The sequence below is a fragment of the Mesoplodon densirostris genome, chromosome 10 (assembly GCF_025265405.1).
Source record: "Mesoplodon densirostris isolate mMesDen1 chromosome 10, mMesDen1 primary haplotype, whole genome shotgun sequence".
NCBI lineage: Eukaryota > Metazoa > Chordata > Mammalia > Artiodactyla > Ziphiidae > Mesoplodon > Mesoplodon densirostris.
The window spans coordinates 103,417,002-103,444,249 of NC_082670.1; the positions used below are offsets into that span (position 1 = coordinate 103,417,002).

The window sequence follows — 27,248 nt, forward strand, 5'->3', positions numbered from 1 at the left end:
GACTCCCTGGGAGGGGAAGCCATCATTGGTTCCGGACACCATAGTGTGAACGAGCTTCAGGCTTTTTCCTGGGAGTGGGTTTTGATGAGGGGAAGAAGGGAGAATTTGAGAGGGTGGTGGGCCTCTGAGGAAGAGGCTAGGCACAGTCAACAGTGGCCTGTTACAGCAGTTAGCTATGCCTTTGGTCAGCCAGTTCCTTTCTCTGAGCCTCAGTTTCCCCATCTTGAAAATAGGAGAGCTCAATAGAATGTACGGACCCTGAGGAGCCCAGGGATTTCAAGGTCTACAGGCCCTGAAGTGGACTTGCTGGGGTCTGTTCACATTTTGGGGCTCCTCATAAGGTTTGGAGTAAATGAAGGTTTCACTAAGAAGTTTGGTGACAGTGGGACCAGCCCACCTCCTGGTCTCCTTCTGATTAATTCAAAGAGAGATGAGTCTTTGAATCTCCTGAGGGTCTGTGATTCAAATGTTCTGGAGTCTACCAGTAGTGTGACCAGTAGAAAATATGGGTGTCCTCCAGGTCAGGGGGTCTAGCCATGGCTTAGAGGTTCTGTCATCTGGTTGTTCACAAGCCTAACGTTGAGATCCTCGGTCCTGGGACAGAGTACAGGGCAGGAGCTGCAAATGAGAATAGCTGTGGGGTCGGGGAGGTCTTGTGAATGAGTGAAGTAGGTGGGTGGGAGGCAACAGGGAGTGATGGGGACTGGGGCAAAGTGAAGAATCTCAGCCCTTCTAAAGGGGACAGATATTTCTCATCTCCTGTGGGGGACTGTGGGCCCAGTGTGGTAGACTCTCTGGTCTTCTAAGACAAGCTGGACACCTGGAATTTGATGTAAAATTTCCCCATTAAAAAACATTCCAGGGCCAAACACAACATATCCATAAACTGGATTTAGCCTGTAGGTGGCTAGTTTGAGACCAAGCACCAAGAACTCGGGTGGGGCTTGGAGTCAGATGTCATGGGCTCAAATCCCAACTTGGAGTGACTTTGGGTAAGTGAATTCACCACCAGTGCCTCAGTTTCCCTTTCTGTAAAATGTGGGCAACTGCGGGGCCCACCTCACAGGGGCAGGACGAGGCTTTGGCAGGCTGTCCGTGTAAGGTGCCTAGTGCTGTGCCGGCACCAGGTGAGGATATCGGGTTATTACTGTCCGGTCTTAGGAGGTGGAGTAATTAATCATGACCTCCTGGAGGAGGAAGACTGCAGGAAGACTTCCTCCCAATAAGATGGGGAGGAGGGCGGTCAAGGTGAGGACAGGCACAGTGGAAGGCCATGTGACTGCAGACAAGCCACTTCCCTCCAGTTTCCCCACATGTGACATGAAGGATGTGCTTGGCTGAAGGCCGGGGACTGGTAGCTCTGATACCTTATATCCAAAGACAGTTTTCTCGATAACACATGGATACAATACCACTAGTTTATGTGCACACCTGTGGACGTGGCACAGAATGGGACCAGCCACTTGTGAGCAGCCACAGACACTGTGTCCCTCTAGCCATCATGACACACGTGGACATAAATTTCTCCACTGATTTAAGTCCCCAAGTCTGGCTGAGTTTCCACCCCTATCTCGCTGTAGGAATTCCTAGACCCATGAAACCTGTCAGCCCATGGCTCCAGAATTTCCATGTAGGCGGGAAAGTGGGCACTGGCAGGAGGGTGGGAGTGGGTGGTGAGGATCTGGTTGGAAGGTGGGTGGCCAGGTCTTCATCTAGAAGCTGTGAAGATATAAATTATCTGTATCAAAGAAACGGGGGGGGGGCGATCCAGTGGAGGTGAAGGCCCTGAATAGGGCTGCCCAATAAAATACAGGATGACCAGTTAAATCTGAATTTCAGATAAACAGCAAATAATTTTTTAGTATAAGTTATGTCCCCTATAATACTGGGGACATACTAATAAAAATTATTTTTTTACCTCAATTCAAATTTCACTGGATATTCTGTATTTCATGTTGTTAAAGTAGGGGTGCTCCTACCCCTAAAGCACCTCCCATCCCCTCCCCACCGGTTCTCCCATTGTTGGAGCAGGACAAGTCCTGTGGTCAGCCAGTCTCACTCTCCCATTTGACAGGCAGGAAAATTGAGGCCCAGAAATGGGGAAATGACTTGGCCCAGATATGGTGATTCAGCTGCAGAGCCAGGGCTGGACTCCTGACTCCTGGCCCAGGCCCTTTTCACCAAGGGAGGGGCTTCTCATCTTGCTCAAAAGAGAAGTGAGTGAGCTTTAAAAAACTAAGCCTTATTGCACACACAAAAGTATGGACATTTCATACTCTCTCTCTCTGTCAACCTCATTTAAGAGATTTTTGATTCAGACTATCCTGAGGTGACCTCTGAGTAGCCTTTATCTCATCTCCTTGGAAAAAGGGAGGCCAGAAAAGCCATTTTTCTCTCCTCCTGCAAAGAGGGTTCTTGATGGTTGAATGCAGACATCTGAGATGTCATCATGAGAGGAGCTTCCCTATCTTTCCAGGAGGGGGCGCTCTGCAGAGCAGCTGCCTGCAGCCTCAGGGCAGCTTTCAGAAACAGAGGGACCAAATTCCAGTCTCAGCCTGCCACTAACTGAGACTTGGGTATGTGGCACCCCTTCTCTCGGAACCTCAGTTGCCTCACCTGCAAATTGAGGCAGAGGGACAACCCTCTGCTCTGCCTGCTGGGGTGAAGGTGAAAGGCCGTGCAATATGGGAAATGCCTGGCACACGGTAGGTGCCCAGAATCTGGGCAGAAAACCCCTTTGAACTCATATGCCACCCCCATACGGCATTGCCAGCAGTGGCAGAATATTCGTTTTTTCACTGTTCTGGGACCTTGAGTGACCCCTTTAGAGATGCAGGACCTACACCCACGCCCTCCCCCCCCGCCACCCCATTCCCTCCACTATGTTGGGCTGTAGACAGCCGGGCACTAAATGCACACATACATGCTCTTAGGTGATCATCGCTTTACACGTGGCATGCATTTACTTCTCCTGGCCATTCTATAAGATGGCAATTATAAACTCCATTTCATGGATGGAAAACTTGAGGCTCAGAGAGGTAAGGTGACTTGCTCAGGGTCACACAGCTAAAGCTGGGATTTGAGGTCTCTGAGGCTCCACAGCTGTACTATTTCTACATCATGCCAGGATGCCTATTTTAGGGCCCAGGACCTAAAAGCTAACAACTCCACCATTCTCTCTCCTTGTTCTCGAGACAGCCTTTGGCTATAAACAGAGACTTGGCGATAGACAAGAGCTAGCTCCCAGGGATGCCAAGCACCTGAAGAAAATGGGAAAATTTAGTCACCAGCCTGGGTGTTGCTAAATATTTCTGTTGTCGCTGTGGTGTAGGTTCCTCCATTAGCATAAATAAAAGTCTTATATTTTGAAAGAAAAAAAACCCCATAAGCCCTTCAAAAGCTACAACATTTATAGAAAAATGCATTTCTGTCTTTGGAAAGTGAGTGGGCTAAATCAACTGTGGTGCATCCAGTCCATAAAATACTATGTAACAATTTTTAAAAATGCAATCCATTTATATGTAGTACATAGTACAAACTGATTGAATAAAGCAAGTTGCAGAGCAATGTGTGTAGTTTGATTCCATTTACGTAAAACAGAAAAGTCAGGAAAACCATAATTTATATTTTCTGTGGGTACATATATATGTAAATATGTAGCAAAATGTCTGTAAGGATCTGCTCCAAACCCATGACAGTGGAACCTCTGGGGAGGAAAAGGGCACTCTGATTGGTTGCAGTGGTTGGGACTCTAGCTTTGACTGAAATATTTTGATTTTAACCAGGAGAATGTATTCATGTTTTATTTGAATGATTCAAAGTTTAATTTAAAGGGGGAAATCAATATGTACTGTAAGAAAATACATGTCTTTTCCCATGTAACCTTTAGACATGAACTTGGAGACAAGTATTCCTGGGTTAAAATCTTGGCTTCAACACTTAGTACCCGTGTGTACCTCCGCCCAAAGAAATACTTAACTCAGATCCAAACACTCCCCTTCACTACCTGCATATTAGTCGTAGCCATCTCCCTGCTGCTACCCTCAATCCATTCTCCACCTAGTGGTCAGAGGGATGGTTTAAAAACATAAAGTGCACTGTTTGAATGTCAGGTCCTTGCTGGAGATGCTCCAGGGACTTCACTGCACAGAGAAAATCCACTCTCCTTGCCCAGATCTGGAAGGCCCTGTACAGTGTGGTCCCTGCTTTCTTCTGAAGTCTTATCACCCCCTACCCACCACTATATTCCAGTGCCACCAGCCTCTGTAGTATGGCTTCAACACAGTGCCCTCTGGCCTCAGAGCCTTTGCATGTGCTGTTCCCTCTGCCTGGAATCCTCTTCCCCTCATTTGCATCTAACTCAGCTGAACCTGTCTCTCTCCCTGCCCAGGTTGGACCTCTTTTTGAAGGCTCTCATACCTCACTGAAAATCCCTTTCATTTTAATTTTTATTTTAATAATTAATAATGTAATTGTTTTTTCTTAATGTTGGACTCTCCTGCTGACTATTAAGCCCCATGAGGGCAGGGACTGCATCTGTCTTGGTCTGATACACACTAGCTGTTCAATAAACAGGTGCATAGGAAGAAAGGAGGTGAGGAGGGCGCAATACTTAACTCCAAAGCAACGTCTGCTCTGAGGTATTTTCAGGCTGAGGCCGGGGTTGGGGGGCAAGAGAGATACTCAGGGTCTCCTCCTCTGTCCAAGGCAGTGGTCTCCTCTGTCCTTCTTGCTGATAAGAGGGATGGAGAAGCCTCCAACCAGACCTCCACAAAAGGACTTGTTGGGGAAACACACATGTCCAGCCTCAGCCTCACCCTGCAGCAATCCCTCACACTTAGGGAGTTGCCTGAAGTTACTGGGGGAAACTGTTGGTGAGATCCAGTATCTGACATAAACACCAGGAAAGGAGAGGCCTTCGTTTCTGTGACAGTAGCTTCTCCTACTCTTCAAAAAGGCAGCTTTATTGAGGACCAGGAGGCATCTCTTAGAAATAGAGTCTCTCTCAGGATGAAAGAGTTCTGGGGGGGATGGGAGCAGGGGAGGAGGATGGTGGTGTGACAGTTTTCACCCATGAAGACCCCAGAAAGCAGAGAGTAACTCCCTTGTAAACGTTTTAGGAAATGGGTCCTCATCCCTGATCTTGTTTGGGCCTCTCGACTCTGCAGAGCGTGTATTAAGAGGTCCATGTTGCAGATGAGGAAACCGTGGTTCACAGAGGTTCAGGGACCGACCTGAGTTCGCATACCTAAACCTCAAAACAGTGATGATACTCGTGTTTTCCCTGTGACAGCATTTTGTTATCCCCATTTTACAGATGGGAAAACTGAGGCATGGGGATGTCAAGAAACCTATCCGCTGGAGGGCAACTCCAAATCTGTCTGAATCTAGAGTCTACGTCTGAACCACTGTATCATGACCCCCAGAATATGAACCTGGGTCTCTTCACAGTATGTAACCAGTGCGAGCTCTTCCAACCAGGCTGATCCTCATGAGGGAGGCTGGAAAGGCATCAGGAATAGCCCCATTTTACAGATGAGGAAACTGAGGCACAGAGAGGGGAGAAAGTGACTCTCCCCAAGGCTAATCCTTGAGATCTCAGGGATCCGCACTCTGGGCCATCCACAGCCGCACTCTCCCTCCTTTGAAGAGGAATGTTTCAGAGCCTTGAACTCTGACATGCTCCTTGTACTTGGGTCACCTGGCAGGTTCTGAGCACCTGAAAGGCTGTATGGCTGGAGGCTTAAGGAGATCTGTGGAATCAGGTAGACCTGAGTTTGAATTCTGGCTTTGTCACTTTCTAGCTATATGGCCTTAACCAAGTTATTTACATAAACAGTTATGGACCTTGGTTTCCTCATCTGTGCGAGGGGGATAATTGGTACCTACTTCCTCGGGTGATGCACATCATGCACGCAGCATAGCACTTGGTGCAGGGAAATACCCTGATGAATGGAAATCATTATTGGTACTATTATTATCTGCTAAGGAGCTGTGACATTTGTTTTTGTGTCCAGGGCCACAGCCCCTTGGTCCTCTGTGACTCCAAGCTGCAGCTGTGGTGGGCAGCTCTGGAGCACACTGGCCATACCCCCATGTGCCCGCCCCCCGAATTCGTCTTCTGCTTCAGGGCTCTTCCTGTAGCTCGGTGTTCACTGGGTGTCCCCAAGCAGGGGGCCCAGGAGTGCCGGCAGTTACCCAGACCACACCCAGTGGGAGCTGGGAGTCAGATGCCGCAGGCTTGCACCCTTAGAGGGACAATTCTGAGATGCATCCCACACACTCCCTGCAAAGGTCCAGCAGGGCTGAGCCCCCACTGCCCGCAGCAGTAACCAGCTCACCTCCCATCGGCATTTCTCTCTTCCCTGCTTTCCTCTCCTTCCTCTCTCACTCCTGAGATGATTCCCAAACACACCACCTGCACCCCATCCTCGACTTGTTTGGGGAACCCAAACAAAGACAGGTCGGTGGGGAGTGAGCACGTGAGCAAGCCGGGGGTCTGGCGTCCCACCTTGATTTCCCTCCAATCTCTGGCCGTGTGACCTCACTGGGCCTCTGCTTCCTCTCAACGGAGGGGCTGGGATTAGCCCTCTGAGGGCCCTGCTTGCTCAAAAATTCCAAGATCCTCCTGCACACTTGTCTTGTAACCGTATCATCCATTCATAAAACCATTAAGCTTTTACGAGGGGCCTTCTAAGGCTGCTGGGTCAGCCTGCGTCCCCGCACTCAGCGGAGGTGCTGCCAGCGGAGGTACAGACTGGTACCTCCTGGTACCAGCTGGTACCAGCGGAGGTACAGACACCGAGGATGTCACTTTGGTGGAAAACCTCTCATCTCCTCTTGCTCTACCTCCAGCGCGCCTGCGCTCTCTCTGCCTGGCCGTTTGCCTGCCTGGCTGCCCTTCTGGTCCTCCTCCTCCTGGGATGATGGGTCACTGTGCCTTCCTCAGGAAGCCACCCCTGACTGGCCCCGCTCTGATCTAGTGGCCCCTCTACACTGCTCAGCCCTCACGGAAGTTATTAAGTGGTGTTTTTCTTTCGACAGTTCTATATTTTTATTGTAATTTATCCCTTCTCTGAAATCACGCTATTTGTACCCTTAAGGCTGAAGATTTTGTACTTTGTATTTTATTATTTATTTTTTGTTTGTTTTTTTAACATCTTTATTGGAGTATAATTGCTTTACCATGGTGTGCCAGTCTCTGCTGTACAACACTGTGAATCAGCTATACGTATACATATATCCCCATATCCCCTCCCTCTTGCGTCTCCCTCCCTCCCACCCTCCCTATCCCACCCCTCTAGGTGGTCACAAAGCACCGAGCTGATCTCCCGTGCTATGCAGCTGCTTCCCACTAGCTATCCATTTCACACTTGGCAGTATTTATAAGTCCAAGCCACTCTCTCACCCTGTCCCAGCCCACCTCTTCCCCTTCCCCGTGTCCCCAAGTCCACCCTCTACGTCTGCGTCTTTATTCCTGTTCTGCCCCTAGGTTCTTCAGACCTTTTTTTTTTTTTTTTTTAAGATTCCATATATATGTGTTAGCATATGGTATTTGTTTCTCTTTCTGACTTACTTCGCTCTGCATGACAGACTGTGTCCATCCACCTCAATACAAATAACTCAATCTCGTTTCTTTTTATGGCTGTATTAAGTGGTATTTTAACTGACTCCTGGGATTACTTAATCTTGAGCTCCTGAAAGGCAAGACCTGTGTCATTTCATTTTGTGTCCTTGGTTATGGCTGGCACACAGGAAACACTCACTGTGTGCTTGTGGCGGAAAAACAGAGGAAGGGGAGAGAGAGGGGGAGGGAGCAAGAAAGCGGAGGAAGGAGGGAGGGGGGATCACTGGCTGTGAAAACACCTGGGGCAATAGCTCTAATGCTCAATCGCAACACAGATACGCAACCCTCTGGTTAAATAACTCGTCCTCACCATCACCACAGGCAACACTTAGTGTTTACTCCGTGCCAGGTTCTGTGCTAACTGCGTTCACATGTACAAACTCATTTAATCCTCCAAGTGGATCCTTGCAGGAGACACTATTATCATCCCATTTTACACACAGCTAGGAAGTGACGGAGCTAGAACTGAACCCAGGGAAGCTGGCTTGAGTCCTGCTCTGAACTAGTACATGTGTGGCCTCATTCGTTCGTTCGTTCGTTCATTTATTTATTCATTCAGTAAACTGTGACTGTGCACCTCCCTGCACCAGCATCCCACCAAGCACCAGTCACACACTGGTGAGCAGAAATGTCACTTCCCACCCTCCCTGGCTTTTCTACACCTACCTGGGGGCCTAACCGTGTAGTGCTGTTGCCATACATGGCCTCATCATCTTCCGGGGGCAGGTGAGATATGCACTTAATTTGGATCCTCTGGGCTTAGAACTGTGTGGTCACAGCCTCCGACAACTAACCACGGCTCCGGCTGTACCACTTTCCACAGCTGTGTGACCTGCAACAAGTCACTCACCTTCTCTGGGCCTCCTGGGCTATAAAAAGGGGAGATCCTGCAGACCCCAGAGGGCTGATGAGAGGGTTATGTGAGGCAATGCCTGGCATAGAGTGCTTAGTATAGTGTGCGCGTTGAGAATTATTCCCTAAATGTACAGGTTAAAGGACTGCAACTACAGAAGCCAATGGCCTTTGGACACTCCATGGAGGAGGAAACTGAGGCTTGGGGAGGTGACGTGACTTGTTCGAGTGCATGAAGCCATTAGCAGCGTAGCCAGGACTAGAACCCAGGTCTCGAGATGCCAAGACCCCATTCCCCTGTTATTCTACGATGTAGGCTGTGCTCTGTGACACAGGCTCTTTCAGGACCAGCTAAGCATTTGCGCCAGGAATCTATCACTGATGTTGATGCTTCGCTGCACACTGCTGGGCGTTCTTTTGTAGTTTAAATGTTTTGTGTGTCTCTCCAGTAACTTGACAAAGGCCACCTCTGTCGCTGCCCATGCAACAGAGAAGGGTCAGCACCGCTTTCATTTCAGGGGCAGGACACTTCCTGTCCCCTCACTCAGGGGCCTGGCATGGCAGTGGGTGCAGCACTGGGCTTGATAAAGATGCTTCATTGACCCAGGCTCACGCTAATACCAAGAGCATGGTGACCGTCGGACACACACTCAGGGACTCCAACCGGAGCAGACATGGTCATCACCACATCCATCTCCTGATTAGTGGCAAAACCTAGTGATGTCTCTCTCTAGAAACCTGCCACATTCTCTCTGAAGTGTTTTATTTAGAAGTGCGTTGCTTTGGGAGAGTGCGCTTCCTTTAGCAAGCTGTTTCTGTAGTTTTGCTAACTCTGAGTGCTAGAGAAGTTTTATGTGCCTGCTTTTAGGAACCTGGTTCTTGTGAGGCTTGAGGGCCCACAGGTCCCCGGCCAGCCCCACGGTGCTGGTCCTGCTGGGAGGTGAGTCCACCCTCCTCTGGGGGTGGAGAGATGGTGACTCTGCTGACCAGCCATGCCCCTGCTCCTGCCAGGTTGGGGGCAGGGATGCTGGCAGGTCGACTGTGACGCTTTCTTGATAACTGGAAGGTGACAGAACACCCTGTCTTTTTTCTAGCTGTTAAGCTGGCTGTGAAGGAGGAAGGGTCTCCGGGGCCAGTCACCGGTGAAGCCATAGATGGCTCTGAGGCCAGCTCTTGCCCTAGTTTGCCAGGCTGTAAGCTCCACGGTGGAGACTGTCCTGTTACTTCGAACAGAGCCCAGCACATAGTAAGTGCTCATGAAACAGGTGTGGCATGAATGGCTGGCAGGCCACCGAGCCCACAGTAGGAGAAAGGCACGCTCCTTAAGTCTTCACCGAACAATAAAACTGAGGTCAGTTGAGAAGAGTTAGGCTTCTCAGGAAAGTTATCAAAATGTACCCTCAGAATATTATTCTTCACAAGAATGGATGCTTTTCACTAATTGGAATGAATGAATAATAATAGCTGGGTGATTTTGCTGAAAAAAAAAACTCTTAAAAAGTTTAAGTGTTTATAAAGATAGAACTACCACACGACCCAGGAATCCCACTACTAGGCATATACCCTGAGAAAACCATAATTCAAAAAGCGTCATGTACCACAATGTTCACTGCAGCTCTATTTACAGTAGCCAGGACATGGAAGCAACCTACGTGTCCATCGACAGATGAATGGATAAAGAAGATGTGGCACGTATATACAATGGAATATTACCCAGCCATAAAAAGAAATGAAATTGAGTTATTTGTAGTGAGGTGGATGAACCTAAAGACTGTCATACAGAGTGAAGTAAGTCAGAAAGAGAAAAACAAATACAGTATGCTAACACATATATATGGAAACTAAAAAAAAAAAAGTTCTGAAGAACCTAGGGGCAGGACAGGAATAAAGATGCAGATGTAGAGAATGGACTTGAGGGAGGGGGAAGGGTAAGCTGGGACAAAATGAGAGAGTGGCATGGACATATATACACTACCAAATGTAAAATAGATAGCTAGTGGGAAGCAGCCACCTAGCACAGGGAGATCAGCTCGGTGCTTTGTGTCCACCTAGAGGGGTGGGATAGGGAGGGTGGGAGGGAGATGCAAAAGGGAGGAGATATGGGGATATATGTATACGTATAGCTGATTCCCTTTGTTATACAGCAAAAACTAACACACCATTGTAAAGCAATTATACTCCAATAAAGATGAATGGGTAAAGAAGATGTGGCACATATATACAATGGAATATTACTCAGCCATAAAAAGAAATGAAATTGAGTTATTTGTAGTGAGGTGGATGGACCTAGAGTCTGTCATACAGAGTGAAGTAAGTCAGAAAGAGAAAAACAAATACCGTATGCTAACACATATATATGGAATTTAAGAAAAAAAATGTCATGAAGAACCTAGGGGTAAGACAGAAATAAAGACACAGACCTACCAGAGAATGGACTTGAGGATATGGGGAGGGGGAAGGGTAAGCTGGGACGAAGTGAGAGAGTGGCATGGACATATATACACTACCAAACGTAAGGTAGATAGCTAGTGGGAAGCAGCCGCATAGCACAGGGAGATCAGCTAGGTGCTTTGTGACCACCTGGAGGGGTGGGATAGGGAGGGTGGGACGGAGGGAGACGCAAGAGGGAAGAGATATGGGAACATATGTGTATGTATAACTGATTCACCTTGTTATAAAGCAGAAACGAACACACCATTGTAAAGCAATTATACTCCAATCTATTTGCCACCACTCCCTTTCCACCAGCTCCAGATCTTTACCTCATTTCTGTATAAGGCAAACTATCTAGCACACAGTAGGGCCCCAATACGAGCTGAACTGATTCAACTTCAGTTTTTGAGTAAATCTCTCATGTGTTCTATTTCTCCTCACTGACCCCCAATCTGATCTCTCAGACAGGCCATTCACCCATTTGCTTTGGTACTGGGCTTGGGGCTGGACTGCCTGCCTCTGCCACTTACAGGATGGGTATGTTAATCTCCAGGTGCTTCAGTTTTCCCATCTTTAAAATGGGGATTTTGATAGTAACTGCCTCATAGGCTTGCTGTGAAGATACAACGAATTCATGTTTGTTAATGTGCTTAGAACAGTATTTGGCACAAGGTAAAAGTGTGGGCCACTATTATGGTCATAAAGGGCTTTCCCTACATACGTCCTTCTCTTTACTTTTCCTGTGGGCTTGAACTCATTTCATGTTTGTTTGGAGTTGTCACCCTCTCCTGTTAGCACTTACTTTGCATTTTGTCCCCCTCATCATGAGTCCCTGGGGTTCTCCTGCCTGGATGGGAGGGTCTGGATCTTGAGGGGTTATGGAGAGGGGAGGGTGGGTGGACCTGCCATTGCTGTATGGGAAGAATCATCGCCCCCACCACTCACAGGGTCACACCTGGTTGCCTAGCAACCAGCAACACACATCTCTGCCTTGGCTTGTAATTTTACAGGGAAACAAAATGTTTCCGATGAACCCTCAAATCACACTCCATTGAGTTCTGTTCAGCCCGTGGCCCAGCAACAAAACCAAAAGGAACAGAACAAAGCAGCAAGACCTTTGGGGACAGGGCACTGTGCTAGGAGACCAGAGCTGGGTTTCTGGCCATGCTGACCCCTGGCTGGCTGGGCGATGCAGAGACCCTCACCCAGGTCTGGGTTTAAAAAGTGGCCCTGGGCTTCCCTGGTGGCACAGTGGTTGAGAGTCTGCCTGCCGATGCAGGGGACACGGGTTCATGCCCCGGTCCGGGAGGATCCCACATGCCGCGGAGCGGCTGGGCCCGTGAGCCATGGTCGCTGAGCCTGCGCATCTGGAGCCTGTGCTCCACAACGGGAGAGGCCACAACAGTGAGAGGCCCACGTACCGCAAAAAAAAAAAAAAAAAAAAAAGTGGCCCTGTCACCACCTCCTCACTGGCTAAGCCATATCCACTCAGTGCCTTGGTCTCTCCTCACCTTCTGGAGTGTGGATTTGGTACCTGCTTTGTAGGGCCTGGCAAGAATGAACGAGATAACATTATCATGTCCCTCTCCTGTTCTCAGCTCTCCGGCAGCTGCCCCACTTGAGAGGAAACCCCACAGCCTTCCTGCAGCTCCTGTGGTTGTCCAGCCCTTGCAGGCTTGCCCTCAGGCCCCCACTCCAAGCCTTTGTCCACACTTCCCCTCATTCCACAGGGCAGCCTTCCTTTCGTTCTCCAGGTCCTCTCTGCCTCCCGATCCCAGGATCTCAGACTATCTCTCTGTTATTACTCTCCAGGCCCTTGCTTATTTCCTCCAGAGCCCTTATTACAAGGGATGATCTCAATTATTTTTCCATTTACTTGGCTTTTTTTCTTGCCACCCACACTCAAACACAAGCCCCACAAGGCCAGTAATATTTTTGGGTTCATTTGCTGCTATATCTATCCCCAGGGCCTAGAACTATGTCTAACACATAGTAAATGTTCAAGAAACATCTACTGAATGAATGAATGAATGAATGAACAAATGAAAGAGCTTTCTGATGCCTGGAGCTTAATAGGTGCTTGGGAACTTCTAGCCTTTTGTTCCACTCTAGGTTTTTCTGCTGACACCTTCAAACTCTGTACTACTTGGTCCAGCATCGACTGGAGGCAATTCTTTCTTAGATATTTACAGCCGAAGGTAAAAATATACATTAATAGAGAAACACGCTAGCATGAAATCATCATCTCTGGCACTTTTCAGGGGCAAAACTTCAGGACAGAGCTGGCAGGATGTGTCCCAAGAGGCTCTGAAATTGAAATACCTGCAGATAAGAAAAAAACATCTAAGATCTGAGGGCGTCTAGAACACACTAAAGAGTGGGGGCTTGGGCCAGGTGGGCCTGGGTTCAGATGTCACCTCTGCAACCTGTTGGCAAATGACCTTGGCACACGGTACCTCAGTTTCCTCATCTCTAAAATGGTAACAATATTGAAAAGAGATGCCATACATAAAAGGCACGTTTCCTAATCCCCACCATCCTCCAGTGCTCAGAATGAAACCTCGGGGCTGGGACTCACTGCAGCCCCAAGGCTGGTCTCCATCAGCCTCCCATATCGTGGCTGCACTTTCTTTGTTACTGTGCCAAGGCCAGAAACACGGCTGGCTCCCTGAGATGGTAATTGTTAGGACAATTTAGGAAACCTTTGGGGGGGACAGAAAAGCTGGCAGTTCCAGATCAAACAGCCAGCTGTCCCGGAAGCCCATTGTCAGAACATCACAGGGACAGTTTTGCAGCCTGGCCTCACATTAACTGCAGCAGTCAGAAAACGGATTATTCCAAACCCCAGCGTTCACTCACTCAACAGTTTCCCCTTGTCTGGATAATTAGATCTCCCAGGACTTCAAGAGGATGCTGGCAGCTTCATGCCAGCTCATGCGTCCTTGAGGCTGGCAAGGGGGCAGCAGGACATGCATCTCTGTTAGATCACAGCCTCTCCCGGCTGGCACCCTCCCCCCGGGACCTGACCTCTAGGTGGGGATGAAAAGGACAGACCTTGTCAGGTAAGGAAACAGTGGGAATGCAGGGAAGCTGGCCTGGTGCATGTACCGGGAGGTGGTGGAGACATTGCTCGCAGCTTTGGCCAGGGTTAGATTTTCTGTTATCTCTGTGATGCTCAAGCTGAGCTGGGCTGAGGGTTCTGGTTGGCGGCAGGTGGACTAGGGAGCCCTTAGCGTGCTTACACATGTCATCATCACTCCTATTTTCATTTATGCAGAAACCCTGCTAGGTGCTGAGGTTTCAGAGGCAAATGAGACTGCCCTTGTCCTCAGGAAGCTTAAGATCCAAAAGTCTAGGATGGTGCCTGCCCACTCACCAGATATCCTATAGCTGCCTCTATCAAGTGGAAGGAAAACACTTTGGCCCTTTAGGAGTTGAGCCAAAATGTGGTAATTTACAAAGCTACCCTCTGCACTCTACAGTTTGCCTCTGCAGGGACATATATATATATATATTTTTTTTTTTTTTTTTTGTCCCCCCCCTGCAGTGGGGCTTGCCCAGGATTTCCCCACATGCCTCCTTCTCTGGGATGGGAACAGTTTGGTGACCACTTTTTCTCAATGAATACTCAGTGGTTTCTTGGGACTTGGCTCTCTCCCAGCTCCCAGCTCCAGCTTCTAATAGACTAGGGAGCTTTTTTTCTGACACTGTGATTCCTCCAAACACATCCCAGCAAGGAAAGAGGTGGCGCAAGGGGCACAGGACTGGGAAAGTGAGGAGACCCAAGGACAAGTCCCAGCTGTCACCCACTCACTGTGTGACCCCACACAAGTCCTCTCTGAGTCTCAGTTTCTTTATTGTAAGATGGGAGGCTGAAAATGCTTGTCTCCCAGGGAAGCCACCATGGAAATGAGCACACACTACACACGAGGACACCCTATCAACCCAGAGGGCTGCATGTTAAACGTCTGCCAGCACAGCGCTGCCTGGAATCTTGAGCAATACAAGGACCCAAGATAGCTGGAGCAGATCCCACCCCCCCACCCCCACCTACATTCCCCAAGGACGCATTTGTTCTGTCAGTCCTGCCACCCATCCCTGCACGTCCCAATCTCCCTCGGTTTTCTAGCCTCTGCTCTGACACAGGGGGACCTGTTCTGCCCTCAGATCTGCAGTATGCTGCCCAGATGGCTTCTGTTGCTTACAACCAGCATGCCTTAGCTGACCCACCTTAGAACATCCCCAGCAGTGCAGAAGGAGAAGCTGAGAGAAAAACCATCACCTCTAATCTCACCCGTAACCACAACACCGGCACTTTCTGGATGTTTCTTTTCAGCCTTTTTTCCTCGCATCTGTTTCTATGGAGTTGTTGCCATGTACCATGCTACACCCTGCTTTTTTCACATTGCATTATATCACGAGCCTCATCCACGTTGCTTCTTGTTCTCTGTAACAACAATTTCCCACATTGTCCCATCAGGCACATGGAGAAGCTGAAGGCGGCTTAATTGCTTTCCTAATGTTAGGCATTCAGGAATTACTTAAAAAAAATATCACACAGGGATGTGGTTAAGAAAAGCTGGGACTGAGGGTCAGGAGACCTGAGTTCTCATTTGGTTTTGTGCCAGGCGGCTGTTGAGCTTGGGCAAGATCTTTCCCTCTCTGGGCCTCAGCGTCTTGAACCTATAATATGTAAATAGTGATGATGGTAGTGATAACAGTAATGGCGGTTTCCGTTCCCTGCAGGCTTCCTGCACTGAGCTGTGTGTTCTTACTCACAGCAGCTCATTTGTTCCTTACAATGGACGGCGAGCAAGTACTGTTTCACAGATGAGTAGACAGGTTCTGAGAGGTGAAGTCATCTGCTTCGCAGAACACAGCTGGTAAGTAAGTGGCACAGCTGGGATCAGACCCAGGACGCTTGCTGCCGAATGCTTAGGCTGTATCGCTGCTTCCTAATGCCCACTGTGTGATGGGCTCTCGGAGACGTACATGTTCACATGCAAGGGAGCTCGTCTGCCCTCACCACAGTCCTCATCTGTCCCCCTGTACATCCCACTTTACAGGAGAGAAACCGTGGCTCCAAGTATAGAAGTGATTGTCTCAAGTGAGAATGTTCTGGGTGGATTACGCCCCCTGCCCCAGTCCATATGCTGAAGTCCTAAGCCCCAGAACCTCAGAATGTGACCAGATAGCGTCACTGCAGAGGTGAGTAGTTGCTAAGTTAAGATGAGGTCTTGAGGGTGAGCTCTACTCCAGTCTGACTGGTGTCCTTACGTAGAGGAAATTTGCAGAGACAGACACACACAGAGGGAAGACGATGTGAAGACACAGGGAGAGGACGATCACCTACAAGGTAAGAAGAGAAGCCTGGGACAGACCCTTCCCTCACAGCCCTCAGAAGGAACCAACCCTGCTGACACCTCGATCTCAGACTTCCAGCCTTCGGAATGGTGAGACAATACGTTTCTGTTGTTTAAGCCACTCAGTTTGTGGTCCTTCGTTATGGCGGCCCCTGGAAATGTATACAGCAGCAGGGCAGGGATGAATGAGAGCTGAGGTTCTGCGGGGAGGTGAGGCGGCTGCAATGGGGGCAGGGAAGAGGGACGTCTGCCCCCTTCACCGTGTGCAGGGGCGACTCGGGGGCCCCGGGCCTGGGTCAGGACCTCACCCATGGTACACCTGGGCAGGTCCCTTCCCTCCTGGCCCTCAGTGCACCCTGGGATTGCTGGCTGAGATGGTCCCTGAGAGCCACTCCAGACCTGTGGTTCCACGGGTTTGCGAGGTCCCCAGGCTATCGTCCCATCTGTCTTGACCTGACTGAGCTGGTGTGTGTCGGGGCAGCCCCAGGGAACCTTCTCTTCTGCTACAGTAAGTCCCCTACATACGAACAAGTTCTATTCCAAGAGTGCATTCGTAAGTCCACTTTGTTTGTAAGTCCAACCAAGTTAGCCTAGGTACCCAACTAACACAGTTGGCTATAGAGTACTGTACTGTAATAGGTTTATAACACTTTTCACACAAATAATACATAAAAAACAAACACAAAAAATAAAGAAAAAGTTTTAATCTTACAGTACAGTACCTTGAAAATTACAGTACAACAGCTGGCACGTTCACATCTTGGAAAGTTTGCAACTTGAAGGTTCGTATGTAGGGGACTTACTGTATTTTGTCCAGCAGAGGTTTCCCAAGATCTCATGCAGCAGCCTGTCCCTGGGGCTATTACTCCTTCATTTACCGTCCTTGGACCCCTCCTGGCAACCCTTACTAACTGATTGCCTATCCAGCGTCAGACACCCTGACCACACCCTACCTGCAGGTGACACTCTCCTTCTACCTCTCTGACTTCTCCTGCTTTGCTGGTTGCCTGCTCCCTTAGCAGTTGGTGTTCCCTAAGGACCTGTGCTTGACGAGCACCCCAGGTGAATTCATTCCTGCATGTTTATTGACTGTACTGTCTGCCGGGCACTGTTCCAGGCACTAGTATACAGCAGTGAACAGCACAGGCCCAGATCTCTGCCCTCCCCCCTTGCAGGTTTGGGACCTGTTAGCAGAGACAGGACTTCTCTGTAGGTGTCTTTGTCATCTAGATGTTCTGCCTCCGGGCCTGCCTTCCTATCCCCCAGGCCCTGAGGATGCACAGTGCCCAGCAGAGACCTTTCATTTCACCCCAGCCTTGCTCCTTTCCTTGCTGGCCCGTCTCCACCACAAGCGGCCAGCTGCTGTCTTGAAAACCGAGTCTGCATGACACTCTCGCCCTTGACCGTCTATCACAGGCTATGTCCTGCTGTATGGTGCGCCCTCCTCTTCATCACCATCCCCGGCTGGGTCCAGCCCTCTCTTTTGGATGCCTGTCCTTCCCTCCTCACTGGCTTTATTTCCTGGGGTATCTCCGCATCCAACCCATACTCATGGTTGCCAGACCCATTGTCCTAGCCGCACTGTTCCTCTGCTCGAGAACCTTCAAGGCCTCCCTCCTGCATCTTAATTTAAGCCCAAACTTCGTGCCTTAATATTTGGAGTCCTGGTATGGACTCTGGAATTGCCTGCCTGGGTTTGGATTCCTCCACTCATTAGCTGTGTGACCACGGGCAAGTGATTTAATTTCTCTGTGCCCCAGGTTCTTTATTTGTAAAAATGGGGATTACTACTAGTGCCTATTCCATAGGGTTGTCAGGAGGATCAAATGAGGTGATGATGTGCGTAAAACTCTTAGAACAGTGTCTGGAGCGTCTACAATGCTCACTCTTAATTATTATCACTACTGCTGTGGTTCCGTCCTTCAAGCCATAACCAAACAGAATGATCGGCTCTTCCTTTTACATAACCTTCTTTGCCTCTGTGCCTTTGTCTACACTTTTCCCTCTACGTGGAGTGTCCTTCTCCACTGCAAACCCTGCTTATCCCTCAGCATCTTGCTCAAATACGGCCTCCTCCATGCAGCCCTCCCAGATCCTCCCATGGGAAGGGCTCACTTCTGCTTCTCAACTCTCTGGCATCTTCTCCAAAGTTATCCTATAGAAAGAGCCTCTGAGTCTTCTCTGCTCAGAAACGGTCCCTGGGATCATTTGCTGGGGCCATAGAAATTTCTAGGGGGCCTCCCTTTGGGGTGGAGGCTGACACTGGCAGGTGGGTACGAGGGAACCATCTGCAGAGGCCCTAATTTCCACTGACTATAAATAACTGTGCGTCTGAAACCACAGCAGGGCCGGGATTGTGCCAGGAGGAGTAAGATAATCGCTGTGGGGAGACAGGGGGGCCTGTATAAGTAACTCACCTGCCCTGTCGGGGCCTCTCGTGTGACAGGCAGGCCTGGAGGGACAGGCGGCCTCAGCTCTCTTGCGCTTTGTGGGACCTGGGCTGGGTGGACAACTGAGGTCGCCCTAGCGCCAGAGACAGTGTAGCCTGTGGTTACCAAGCAGCATCTCTCCCCGCTCAGCCCATTTGACAGATGAGGAAACTGAGACTCAGGGAGGTGAAGTAACCAGAGACTGGTGTCCAGGGCAGACCTATTGCATGGGAACCCCCCACGGGTCTTTGGAAGCCAGTGTGGGCAGGACTCCAAAGCCGCCTGGTAGGGAAGCTGGGCGGGGGCTTGGGGCAAGGGGCCGAGGGCACTGCCCTGGCCAGGGCTGGGGTGGGGCCTCAGCTACACCCCAAGGATATGAAGTTATAGTCTTTCAAGGGAAGAGGGATCTGGGGGCTGGCTCTGAGTTAATCACCCTCTGGCCAGTCTGATGTTTGTACTGCTCTTGGTGGGGTGGTGGTTCCTGAGGACTTGGAAGAGCCCCAGAGACTCCTAGACCTGCCCTCTTCATTGGCGGTGGGGCTTGGAGATGTCTCAGTCAATAGGGACCAGAGTCAGGTTGGTCCCCACTCGAGGCTTTCCAGCCCTGTGTGTCCTCTAACACAGGTGGGTGGGCCACGCACGAGGCCAGAACGTGGTTAGGGTGGAGTGGCCGCAAGATGAACCTCCCGAGGCCCCACTGTGGGCCAGGCTCTCTGAGTGTGTTTTCTCATTTAATCCAGAGACCAGTATGGACCCTGGGGGCTGGATATTACCCACTCCATTTTACAGATGTAAAAACCGAGGCACTGAGAACTTACAGAACCTGAGCTCCAACCCAGGCTTTTAGACACTACAGTTCAGTATCTTTCTCTAGTACCAGAGGTTTTCAAATTTTTTTCTTTTCTTTAAAAAAAATTCTTTGTTTTAAAAACAATCTCACCAGATGCTTTACCATGCAAAATAAATTAAAAAAAAAAAAGGAGCTGCTCTGTTACATGGTGGGGCAGAAAGGCCAGAGCCCCCCACTCAGCATCTCCCTGTCCCCTGGGGCACCTCTATGGACTCCCAGGGAACCTCGTATCAGAACAACCTCACCCAAACCTCAGTCTCTCTGCCTTCAGCGAGTTCTTTGGCTCTTCAGCCCCTGAAGAGGAGCTGTGCTCACGCCTCACCCTCATGGAGCTCACGGCCCATTTCACACTCACGTGGACAGCACAGCATATACAGACATAAACACAATCACCAGGCTGACAGTCTGCACACACTGCATGAACACACCAGCTAAAACCCAGCCTGCAAAAATCAATCCATAGTCCGTGGGCTGGAGTCCTCTGTCCTTTGAGATACATCCTAGGCTCCAGGCACAAGGAATCCCTCACTTCTCCCCATGCATGTCCCGGCTCTAACCCCAGGGCCTTTGCTCAGGTGCTCCTCTCAGTAAGAGCTGTCTTCCCCATCTCTGTGTGCTCAACTGCTCCCTGCCCTTTGAGAGCTGGCTCAGAGGAAGCCTCTCCTGACCCTGTCTCCAGTCAGGCAGAGACTGCTCCCTCCTTCGCCTGGAAGCTCACTCCCCTTGCTGTAGAGTTATTCTTCTCAACAGGAGGCAGTAGATTAAGGGCACCTTCGGCAGCCAGCCTGGCTGGGTACCAGTCCTGGCTGGGCCCCTTGTTAGCGGTGGTGCCCTGGGCCCTGATTTACTCATCGGGAAGGTGGGATACAAACAGTTCCTGTTTCACAGGGGTTTGTGTGGATTACATGAGGTGATGCCGTGAAGCCTCAGCAGAAGAGCTGGCCTTCCGTTAGCACTCAATACGTGTTAATGAGTCTCTGGTGTCACAGCTGAACCGTGTATCACGGCTATACCTGGAATCATAGCTGGAACTGGGGTCACAGCTGGCAGCCCTATCACAGCTAGACTGGAAAGAGTCTTCAGAGCAGGGGGATTTACTACCCAGCTCTGCACGCCCCCCACCCCTTTCCAGGGAATCTTTAGGGAGCTCTGGAGCAGAAGGGGGTCAGGAAGGGGCCCACCGTCCTGGACCCTGGACCAAGAGGGAATGTCCTGGAAGGCTGCCCTATCCCGGCCTCCCACCTGTCCCATGTTCAGCCACATCACACAGATACTGCCTGAGGAGCATACGGAATCCAGAGGAACAATGTGGTCCAAGCCCATGCATAGCAGGTGCACAACACACATTTGTTCAATGCGTGAATGTGTGTCAGCTTACATCTCCGCTCAGCATGACAGAAACACGGGAAAAACTGGGACAACCTTGAACACCTGTATCCATTGGTTCTGGAAGGTGGGTATTCTTATCATACCATTTACACATGGGGAAACTGAGGCTCAGAGGGATGGAGTGACTTGCTCAAGGGCCCCGAGGGTAGAGCTGGAACTCAAGTCAGTGCTCACAGTCAGTTACAGCCACTAGGTGGCTTTGGGACGCAGGGTTTTTGGATGGTGGGTCCGCCTAGTGAGAGGCCTACCTGAAATGCTCCCCACCACCCCATATCCTCCACGCCCCCTTTGGGTGCCTGATGACGAAGCACTGACCAAGCCAAGCAGCATCGGTCAAGGAAGGTGCAGTCCCTCTAGTCCTGCTGGAACCCCCCAGGAGCCCCCTGTCAGTGGCAGGTCAGGCCCTTTCTCTAACTGTTCTGCATTCTCCCCAGGCCTGCAGAACCGTTTGCCCAGCATAGACTCCGCTGCCCCAGCCTGGGAAGATGGAGAGCACGTATCAATCAACACGTGGGTTTATTTTATTGATGATTCAGAAAGATGTGCGGGTGGCATTCTGGAAAGCGTCTACACGTGATTCATCGGACTTTCGCAGAAAGCTGTGCCTCTAAGGGATTTATTTTTCCCGGTGGCGCTGGGGGCTGGGGAGGGAATATAAGCATTGCAAATCAAATACGGCGCTCATTTTTTGAAACCCATAGACTCACACGTGTTGCTTAAGCCCATTATCTGCCCTGATAAGCTGCCTCTTTCTTCTCCACTAATTTAAACCCAACCTGTCCCTTCAAGTCACCCAGAGTCCCCAGCTGACACAGACAGCACCTGCCATGTGCCATGCACTCAGCACTTGACACGTGTTACTCTGATCCTCACAGTGACCCTGTGAAAGAGGCACTGTTATGATCTCATGACACAGATGAGGAAACTGAGGCACAGAGAGGTTAGATAACTGGCCCAGTGTTCCACAGCTGGATAAGAATGGAGCCAGGACTTGACCATGACACAGAGTTGGCCCCTTCACTGCTGGGACACTAGTCGTAGACCCCCGTCCACGCGGACGGACCCAGCTTCTGCCTGCTTCCCTGGTGTAATTATTAACCGTGTCATTACCATCACTCCAGATCTGGTGCTCCTGAATCCTGCCTCCTCAATTCTCTCCTTTCTCCCCATCCTCAAGGGCATGCAGCATGCCTGCTCTTCCTCCATACCTCCCCTGCACATAGTAGGACCACACCCCTCTGGGGTGAGCATACGACCTGATCTGGCCTATCAGCCTATTCCATCCTCTGGCCACAGGGATTCGTTCAAGAGTGGCTCCAGGTGACCCAGTAGGGGGGAAACCCTGAGAAAGAGGTGCCTTTGGCTGCTGGGGGCCTCATGGGGTGAAGGCCTGCCCGAGAATGAAGCCAATACAGAGGATGGTGGAGGTGGAAGAGAGCAGGAGAGGGATGGACAAAGCAGCCCTGGATTCAGCCATGCCTGAGGCCAGAACAATCCCTGGACTTCTCAGGTGCCCAAGCCAGAAAATCCCCTTTTTGCATAAGCCAGTTTGAGATGGGTTTCTATCAAATAGAATCCTAATAGATAGAGATGGTGATGATTGTTTCGTAGAAGACCTTCAAAGCACTTTCAACTCACTATCTCCAAATGGCAGAGAGTAGCACAATTCCCATTTTACAGATGAGAAAGCTGAAGTTATCAGTCTAAATATCTTGCCTGAGGTCATGAACCTACTTAGTGACAGAGGCAAGGCTGGGAAACCTCCCCAGGCTTCACGCCTGGCCCTCCTCCACCCCTGCATGTATTTGAGAAGGTGGTTGGTTACCTCAGCCTCTTAAATACTTGGAGGGGCTTTGCTCCTCCAGGCCTCACCCCTGACAGCGTCCTGGGCTGCTTCACATGAAGACGGTGGTGGGGAGGGGCTGGTGGGGGGAGGCGTCCTCCCTCATCTCTGGCCAGGTATGAACTCCCTGCATGGACCCTGTGTCTGAGTGGCCCCCAGCTCCACCCTGCCTGGGACACTGCTACAGCTGCGTCTGCCTCACTTTCCCTGTTGACCTCTCAGGGCTCCAGAGATACCTGGGGAGACGGAGCACACGGAGAAACAGAGCGTCACAGTGACAAACAGGAGATCCCCTTTGCTGCCTTCGTGCCCCTCCCCCCCCCCCGCCCCGTGCCTGCGCAATGGTGGCTCTGCGCAATGTGGGCCCTGCCAGGTCTGAGGGGTGTCTCGTTCATCATCGTGTTCATGCCACGTGGGGTACCATCTCCCACGATCTGCTCTCCTGTCCTCCCTCAGCCCCTCTCTCTCCCCGACTTGCGCAGGCCATGGGATTCATACAAAATTAACTGGAGGTTCCATTTCACAACACTCCGATGTATCCGGTTCCCACCCTACCCTGCGGCTGCCCTGTCTTCTTTGTCCCCTTTCCCCCCCACCATGAACTATGCAATGCAGGGAGCGCCCAGCAGGGCCTCTTGAGCTGCCCTGCTGACAGCTGGTGGTGCAGGGTCAGGAGTGAAGGATGAGAGCCATGCCTGCCGAGTGAGTGGCTCAGGGCACTGCCACTCCGGGCTCCCGGGAACCGAAGCTAAGTGTTCTCTGGGTGACGCAGGGTATCCTGTGTCCTGTCCCCATGCTGCAGCCTTCCATACTACACAGAGAGGGACGCTGAGCACCCCACCTCTTCTTTCGCCCTCCCTTCCTTCATTCTGCTGATGCTTTTTGAGCCCCAGGCACTGCAGCAGGTGCTGGGACACAGTGGAGAATGACAATCAGCTCCTGCCTCAGGGCTCACAGGCCACCCCAACACCCACTACCCATCTTTCCAGACAATGTGAAGCCACCTCCTCTGGGAAGCCTCCTCTGATAGTACACTGACCCTTTGTTGGCCATCATCTTATTTAATTGCCTAATTTTTGTACAGGAATGGGGCCAGAGCATGATTTTTTTTTTTTTTTTTTTTTTGCTGTACGCGGGCCTCTCACTGCTGTGGCCTCTCCCGTTGCGGAGCACAGGCTCCGGACACACAGGCTCCGCGGCCATGGCTCGCGGGCCCAGCCGCTCCGCGGCACGTGGGATCCTCCGGGACAGGGGCACGAACCCGCGTCCCCTGCATCGGCAGGCGGACTCTCAACCACTGCGCCACCAGGGAAGCCCTGATTTTTTTTTAAAAAGAGATACTTGGGTATAATAATAACAATGATAATGAACATCATTTTGTAAGTGTCTAGGGACTGCCACACAGTGCTACGCCCTTCATGTGGGTGACCTGATTTATTTCTCACATCATCCTGTGAGGTAGGTAGTGTTATTATGCCCATTTTACAGATAAGACAACTGAGGCTCAGAGAGGATTCACTGAACTCTCCTAGTGTCCCTTGAAGAGTAAGCCAGTCAGGATTCAAACCCGGGTCTCAGGGGCTCTACTGTCCTAGGCTGGACAGGTGTGAAAAAAAGGGAGCAGTGGAGGGCATGAAGGGAGGGGCATTACCAGGATGGAAGAGAACCAGCAGTGGGAGAGGAAAGCAATGGCACTCAATGGCCCAGTGAAATATCCAACACTGCCAGACCATGGGCGCTGAGTTCATGGCCTGTGCAGGCAGCAGGTGGTGCCCTGGGTGGGTGTTGATTTCTATGGCTTCAGATCCCCTCTATCACTTGCAGAGATCTTTTTGCCTAAAATTAGCTGGATGTGAACAGGAAGGCTAATTTACGCGTGGCCTGGAGCAGTTTCCAGGAGTGTGACTCAGAGGCTGCTCCCTGCTGACGTCAGCAGACTAGGGCAGTGGGTATCGGGAATGGCCAACCTGGGATCCTGGGACAGGTTGGAGCTGGGACAGCTCCAGACCATAGGGCTTTGAAATTGGGGGCTGGGGCTGGAGGCCAAGCATTTCTCTGAGTCAGAAGAGGGCTAAACAGGGCAGGACAAATGCTGAGCATGAGAGGGAAAATGAAAAGTACCCTGGTGGCTCCACCCTCCTCAGACCCTTGGCAGACAGAGGGCGTCTTCGCAGGACTGTTCCTAGGTACATGCGCGTGGCTGGGGGCTGAGGGCACACCTGGCTGTGGTGTCTGACACAGTTGTGTTCGAAGTCTGAGCTGATGTGAGCCATGGTGGTGACCCTGAGCCCTCATGCTTCCCATCTGTGAAATGGGTAACACCACCTGCTTCCAGGAATGTGGGTGATAAGGATGCAGAACAGCGTAGTAAAACGTGTAGCACCAGCTCGGACACTGGCCAGTGTCCCAGAAGAGTCAGATTCCACCGTTTCCGGAGAACGTGACTGCTTCTTCCAGAGTAGTGATAATCATACTGGAAACGACAAAAGCTGATGTTGATTGAGGACTTCTATGCCGGGAACTTGGCCTGATCTCACTCAATGTTCAAAACCCATGTTACTGATGGGGAAATTGAGGCGTTTAGTCTCTGGGGCTGAATCCTAACACACAGTGCTGTCCATGTGCCTGGTAGGCAGGGTACTAAGCTACTTCACTTTAGCCTCACCACAACCCTATGAGGCAGTCACTATTATTATACCATTTTTCGGGTGAGGAAACTAAGGCACAGAGAGGCTGAGTAACTTGCCCAGAATCACACAGCTGTTAAATGACACAGCTGGGATTTGAACCCAAGTTGTCCAAGTCCAAGTCCAAGAGTAGCATTACGCTCCTCTGTCCTTCCCCAAACCTCTTTCAGCTCCATCTGCACCCTGGGAAATCCTTCAGGGGATCAATGCAGCAGGGGCTCTGGTTAATCCTACTATGGGCTTTCCTCCTTCTCAGGGATGTTTCCCATGAGAGATCTCACTTGATGCTCATGAAATATTAGAAAACCAAGGCCCAGCGAGGTCAGACAAAAGCCTCAAAGGCACACAGCTGACAGGCAGCAGAGCAACAGTCAGAGCTGTCATTATCGTTTCCATTTTACAGATGAGAAAACAAAGTCTCCTTTATTTTTCTTTTCATGTAACTTCTTGCAGCACATCAGCAGTCTGGGGAATTCTATCTAAGAAATGTCGCTCTGTGCCACATCACATGCTTTCCCTTCTCTTCCCTCCATAGCCAAGTTCAAACACCTCCTCCTCCAGGTAGCCTTCCCTAACCCCCACTGCCCACCCATCTCGTTTCTCCTCGATCCCTGGGGTCCTTGCTGCACTTGGTCTGGATTATCTGCTGTTCTGGCTGCTCAGCCATCTGAGAGCTTCTCTCTGTGGGCTGGGGACTCGGTGGCCACATCTCAGGGTTTTATGGGTCAGTTATCCACCCTCCTCTGTGCCAGGCACCAGGCTGGGTGCTGGATGTTCAGAGAGGAGCAGGACAGGATTCCTGCCCTCAGGTGCACACTTGCTGTCCTCAGCGCTGGAGCGTGGCCGTGAGCCACTCGATTTCCCAGGTCCCCAAGCCTGTCAAGTGGGAGGGGAGGGCGGATTTCTTAACCTGGGGTCCCGGGCCTGGCTTTGAGGGGCTCTGCGAACATGCTGGTAGCGTGGACCACACTGTTGCACACAGTTGACTATTCTTCTGCGGGGAGGGGCCATAGCTTCCATCAGGTTCTCCACAGAGTCTGGGGTCCAGAGACACTTAAGAATTCCTGACTCAAGAGAATCTCCTGGTCCCATTCAAAAGGCAAAGACCATTGGGACAACCCTGCCTCTTAGCAGGTCAGGTGTGCCCAACTGATGGTGGAGGTGAACATGGGCCATTCTGTCCCAGACTGATGTTCACATGAGGCCGGGGCCCAGGAGCCCCCCAGGCTGAGCCCACTCCCATCTCAGGGCCACACGTGGCTGTTCTCAAGCCCTGAGCTAGAATCACGCAGGGAAGAAATGACGCTTCCCCTATTTCCACCCTCCCCGCCGAAACAAAACCAAACAATATCAAAAAAGAAAAAGGTGTTTCTAAACTTCTGCCCAGACTCAGCAAGGTGGGCAAAACATCAGAGACAGCAGCGAATCTGGGAAGAAGGACCAGTCTTAGCTTTTCCTCCTGACCCAAGAGAGGAGGGCCCCAGACGAAGAGGGACACTGACCCCTGGCGCTGCAGGGCACAGTGGGTGCCGGCACAGCAATGGACTGTCTGGCCCTGGCTGAGCAGCTAGGTCCCCAGGCAGCCTCAGATTTCTTGTCTGTCAGTGGGGATGAGACTTCAAATGCTGCCTGCCTCCCAGGTTGTGGTCTATACCTGGTGGAGGATTGTCATCCACTCTCTTTAGAATAATAATGGCTGCCACCTATTGAGCACCTACTGTATGCTCAGGCTTCCACTAGGCACTGTGAGGGAGGTATTGGCCCCATTTTCCAGA

The 27,248-nt window shown here is 50.8% G+C and overlaps 1 protein-coding gene across 7 annotated transcripts in view; it reads right to left on the reverse strand.

Annotated features, from left to right (window-relative positions):
• The window catches only part of ATP2B2 (ATPase plasma membrane Ca2+ transporting 2), a 207,597-nt gene that overhangs the window by 80,572 nt on the left and 99,777 nt on the right, over positions 1–27,248 (reverse strand). The gene's annotated exons all lie outside the window — the stretch shown is intronic.